This window comes from Alexandromys fortis, unplaced genomic scaffold, assembly GCF_014885135.2.
Source record: "Alexandromys fortis isolate MF-2015 unplaced genomic scaffold, M_Fortis_MF-2015_v1.1 scaffold_299, whole genome shotgun sequence".
In the NCBI taxonomy this organism is placed as follows: domain Eukaryota; kingdom Metazoa; phylum Chordata; class Mammalia; order Rodentia; family Cricetidae; genus Alexandromys; species Alexandromys fortis.
In genome coordinates, this window is record NW_026068187.1 from 1,038,039 (window position 1) to 1,043,232 (window position 5,194).

Here is a 5,194-nt window from a genome sequence, read left to right on the forward strand (position 1 = left end):
CAATCTGGCCAATCATAATTTAAGCACGATCACTCCATTCTGGCCTGAGCCATTGGGTTGATGACACGTCAGGGCTTTGTCTGGCACCGTATATATTCTTCTGCGTCACGGGGATGGGGTCTTTTGCCTCTTTACAACCTCAAGTGTAAGTGCTCCAATAAAGTGTGTTCTGAGAAGAATCCTGTTGTGGTCGTCTCTTCTGCTGGCGGGAGCGGCGTGCTACACCTCCTGACCTCTTGCATTTCCCACTCTCACAGATCTACAAATCTATTCAGATAAAATTGCCTACTGACTAAAGGGAGACATTTTCCATTTTACTAGCTCCCTAGGCTCAGATCCTCTACTCAGGAAGAACTCAGATGAATCACTCATTCTACATCCTCCATGTCCTCTGAAAGAACCAGAAATGCTGATCCCTGACTCCTCCTGCATTTCACATCAATTTTCAAGAGAATTAATCAAGCTAAAGATTAGACACCTGTCCAAGAAGCATGACTTTCTGGTCCCAGAAACCAAAGAACTTCCTACTATTTTAATTTATTGCCCCCCAAGAAATCCATTGTCCATAACAAACATACCACAAGGAGTTGACACAAAAGACACCCAGGTGATATCATAGCCAGAGAGAAAGTACACAAGCAAGCAAGCAAACAAACAAGAGAGAATGAGGAAGAAAGAAAGGAAGGAAGGAAGGAAGGAAGGAAGGAAGGAAGGAAGGAAGGAAGGAAGGAAGGAAGGAAGGAGAAAGAAATAAAGGGGAAGGAAGGAATGAAGGATGAAGGAAGGAAGAAAACGTTAAGCCAGAGACTTTCATTGTAAAAGAAGTTGTCAAAATGAAATTCTACTTTCTTAGAACTGATTTTCTGTGTAAAATGCCAGGGGACCATAGGCTAGCCCATACCATCATGGTCTACCAATATCCCTGACCCAGGTTATTCTATAAATTCCTGGACCATGCTCTACTGATATCCATGAACCTGGCTACCTGGATGTTTCAGAGCCCATCTATACCTCAAGGTCCCTGAGTCTGGTTATACCAGGGTTACTGAGCCAGGCTGTACCATACTCCCTGGACCATGCTCTACCAATATCTCTGAGCCGGGAAATATTGATGCCCCTGATAAGATATATAGCAAGCTTCCCGTGGCATCCCTTGTAATGGGCAATCCAGGTCCACTGCAGTAGATGACCAAGCAAGCATAACACAGTCTAAATACAGACTCCCAACAAGCCAACCACCAGCTCCTGAACACTCTCTTCCTGCCTATTTCTGTGTCTCTTTTGTCTGGAGACCATATAACCACACAATCTATTTGTACCCTAAAAATATGTGTCACGATAAGTTTCCTATACCCTCTGAATTAAGCAAAGGTCTTGGTGCCTTGGGTGTACTCTAGTTCCTCAGAATTCATGTGAAAAGTGATTCTCTATAGGAAGAAATGCATGTTTTCCATTTTGCCCATTAAATTACTTTTAAGTCCATTATTGTCTCTGGGAGACATTTGCTGAATCTTGCCCATTCTTTTGCCTCCCTTTGTGGGATAAGACCTATAAATGGATAAGGGTTGGTATAGATGTCATCTACCTAGTGACCATGAGCTTCCAAGGAAGCACATAGAGAGAGGTTCCCTGGATAACAGGATGCTATTGTACAATAAAATCCAGAACTTGTCACCTAGACAGTCATGGTTAAAACACAGGTCTCCTCTTGTTCTGTTCCATCATTTCTGCTCCAAGTCACTAGGATTCCAGTATCCTGCCACAGGTTCTTGCATATGCAAAAACAAATAAACAAGAGTTTTTCATAGTCATTATGGCCTGTTTTCCTTCATTCATTTTACCTTTCAGATACTCCAAAGCATGCGAACCCACACACCTTCACAAAGAGATAGACTATTAATGTGCTGGTTGGTTTTTTTCAGCTTGGTACAAATGTATACATGTCTAAAAGGAGGAAATCTTAGTTGAGAAAAATGTCTCCTCAAGACTGGCTTATAGCCAAGCCTGTTGGACATTTTCTTGATAAATGATTGGTGTGGAAGGGCCTAGCCTGCTGTGGGAGGTGCTGCCCCTAGGCAGGAGGTCCTGAATTGTATAAGAGAGCAGGCTGAACTAGCTTGTCAGAAATCAACATTCCTCCACAGGCCTCTGCTCTAGTTCCTACCTTTTAGTTCCTGACCTGACTCTCTTCAGGAAGGGAGTGTGACCTTCGACTCACACTTGGTTACCCAGTTACCCAGCCACACAGTTATCCAGAACATAATGGGTCAAAGCCCAGAGAATGGATATCTGTGTTACCCTCAGTCATAAGTAGGATGTTAATGTCATACCACTAAGGCTCAGGAAAATCAAGAAGATAGTGAAGAAATATTGTGAGAGGACCTGAGTGAAACACTGTCAGGACAACTTCACCTGTGATTTCATAGCAGTTACACTGTTCCTGCAAAGACCTGCAGGAGCTCAGTGCAGTAAACACCCCAGCATGGGAGGGAGGTCTCATGAAACAACACCCCTAGTTGAGAATCTATTTGCAATTGATGAGGAGGAAGATTAAGTTTCTTTAAGGGTATGGCCTTTGGTGGGTAGACCAAGATCCAATGGATATTCCTACCCCATGAGTATATGAGCAGTACAAATTAGAGTTAGTAGATTATAAAAGAAAGATGGATAGATAGATAGATGATAGATAGATAGATAGATAGATAGATAGATAGATAGATAGATAGATAGATAGATAGAAGCCAGAACATGAAGTTGGGGAAGAGTACTGAATGGATCTGTAGTAGTTAGACAAGAGCTGGGGGAAGGAGTGGGAGATGCAGTTAGTATAATCAAAATATATTTTATATATGAATGAATTATCAAAGAATTAAAAGACAAAATTAAATACTAAAACAGAGATAAATATTCAGAAGTGATTACAAGAATGAGGATATTTGATTTACCCCAAGCAAATAATCAACTTGGAATTTAGTGACCAGTAAGTTATTAAGCTTTAACTATCACGGGTAAGAGTTAAAAGAACCTCTAGATAAATCCCCTTTTTAGTTTGGAGTCCCTCATATTCATAATACCAATAGCTGTGCATTTTAGATACAATTTCCCACACTGGACATGAATACTTCACTATGACAAACCCTGGAGTCATCTCTGGGCTCTGGGTTTTTTCATCACTGAAATAAGCAATGATATGAACCTACCTCAACATGTACATCCCTTACAGGACAGATGATGTCATTCTCTCTGCCAGTTTGGCAACTACTCATTGCCTTGATGGACAGTCTCTTCAGACAGCTGCCACGCAGGTCTGTCATTGCCAATGGAATCTGGGTTGGTTACACACCATACAGGAACCACCTACCCCAAAGAATGTTACACACTTAATTAAAAGATTGTCATAAAAGAATTTTTAATCTCATAGAAAATGTTTAAAATATATAAACAAAATTCAGGCCTTTAGAAAAATGAATGAAAAACACCATCATGTTAACAACATGTGCATATATATGGCTCATACAAAAACTTCTGACACTAAACGTGGAAAGATGAACGTTATCTCGGATAACACTCACTCTCTTTTTTAATAGCATTGTGTCCCCCCCATTATATAGAGTTACTTAAGTTTAACATTAAAAATACAGAAGCCAGCAAAGATGTTGCTAGACTGGAAGAAACATATCTCTTATCCATCCAGAATGTTCTTAGGTTCTCTAAAGATCCCAGAAGAACACACAGTCCAGGGATATAGACCATGCTTTCCTCTTAAGCATGCTCATGGTTCCCTCTTCCAGATTTCTTCCCAGTCTTTGCTAGAGGGCTTCTGATATTCCCACGACCCCTACAGCAACAGCCCAAGGTATTATAGTTTGGACAGTAGATTTTTATGACATCAGTTAAGTACTAAATGAAGGCCTATCTCCTTTATGCCTATACTTCTTCCTCTCAACTCTTTCCTCCTGTGACTTGGTAGAGTGTTTCTCCCTGTTCAGCATTTCAGAAAGCAGAATGCTGCTTCGGATAGCTTTGAAGTTAACACTATGCACAGTTCAGGAATTTTCAGGTCCACAACTTGAATGACCTCAATTTGCACAAATAGAGAAATGCATACTTGGTTTCTCCTTAGGGTCCTCTCTTGATTTATTCATCTTTATTTGACTTTGTCCCAGGAGAACTATGATATCCACAATTGTTGAAAAAGATTCCATGTAACAGATTGAACTTCAGAGAATTTCATATATCCTGGGTGGCACATTTTAAATTCCAAAATTTAAAAAAAATGTCATCATTCATAGATATTTGGGTCTATCACTCAGCTAATGAGTTTCTCTCCAACTCCCAGCCCTCTGTTCTGTCTCTTGATCTGTTCATGACCTCCTACACCATACCTGTAAGCTTTGCATTTCTCCAGAGCAAAGAAGGGAGTCTAGGTTTGCAATCGCAGGAGGCCCTGCTGAGCCTAGACATCTTGGTAAGTCCAGTTCCCAGATGTACCACAAGTTTGGCATATTCAGGAACATCCCACACCATGGTCTCACCAGATTTATGAACACTGGGTTCATGTCTGATTCCTCAGGTGACTATGTCTCCCCAGTTCATCTGACTTCCTGAGAAACTTCCTTCCTTCCATGATCATGTAGGCAAGAATAGGAAGGGCACCACACTCTTCCATAATCTTCTTTAAAAAAAATATAAGCATGAATTTAAAAATTGCATAAATTAATAAAGAGCTTTATTAAAATTCTGTATAAATTGATGAAAACATTACTAATGTATTTGTTTTATACTATAACATCATTTTTATTAGCTCTGAATACTGTGACATAAAAAACAGAAACCCTAAGATCACTAATTATAGGCTCAATGTCCTTTATTTATGGCTAGAAACCAAATATGAGTGAGTACATCCCATGTTCCTCTTTTTGGGTCTGGCTTACATCACTCAGGATAGTGTTTTCTATTTCCATCCATTTGCCTGCAAAATTCAAGAAGTCCTTGTTTTTTACTGCTGAGTAGTACTCTAATATGTATATATTCCATACTTTCTTCATCCATTCTTCAATTGAAGGGCATCTAGGTTGTTTCCAGGTTCTGGCTATTACAAACAATGCTGCTATGAACATAGTAGAGCATATACTTTTGTTGTATGATAAGGCCTCTCTTGGGTATATTCCCAAGAGTGGTATTGCTGGGTCCA

At 40.1% G+C, this 5,194-nt stretch overlaps 1 long non-coding RNA gene across 1 annotated transcript in view; it reads right to left on the reverse strand.

Moving 5' to 3' along the window:
* The window catches only part of LOC126492793 (uncharacterized), a 13,129-nt gene extending 8,438 nt beyond the window's left edge, over positions 1–4,691 (reverse strand). Inside the window, exons 1-2 of the long non-coding RNA XR_007589676.1 lie at positions 4,536–4,691; positions 3,201–3,357 (exon numbers count right to left, since the gene is read on the reverse strand). This is a non-coding gene — a long non-coding RNA (uncharacterized lncRNA). The remainder of the gene's footprint in view (positions 1–3,200; positions 3,358–4,535) is intronic.
* Positions 4,692–5,194: the final 503 nt, after the last annotated feature.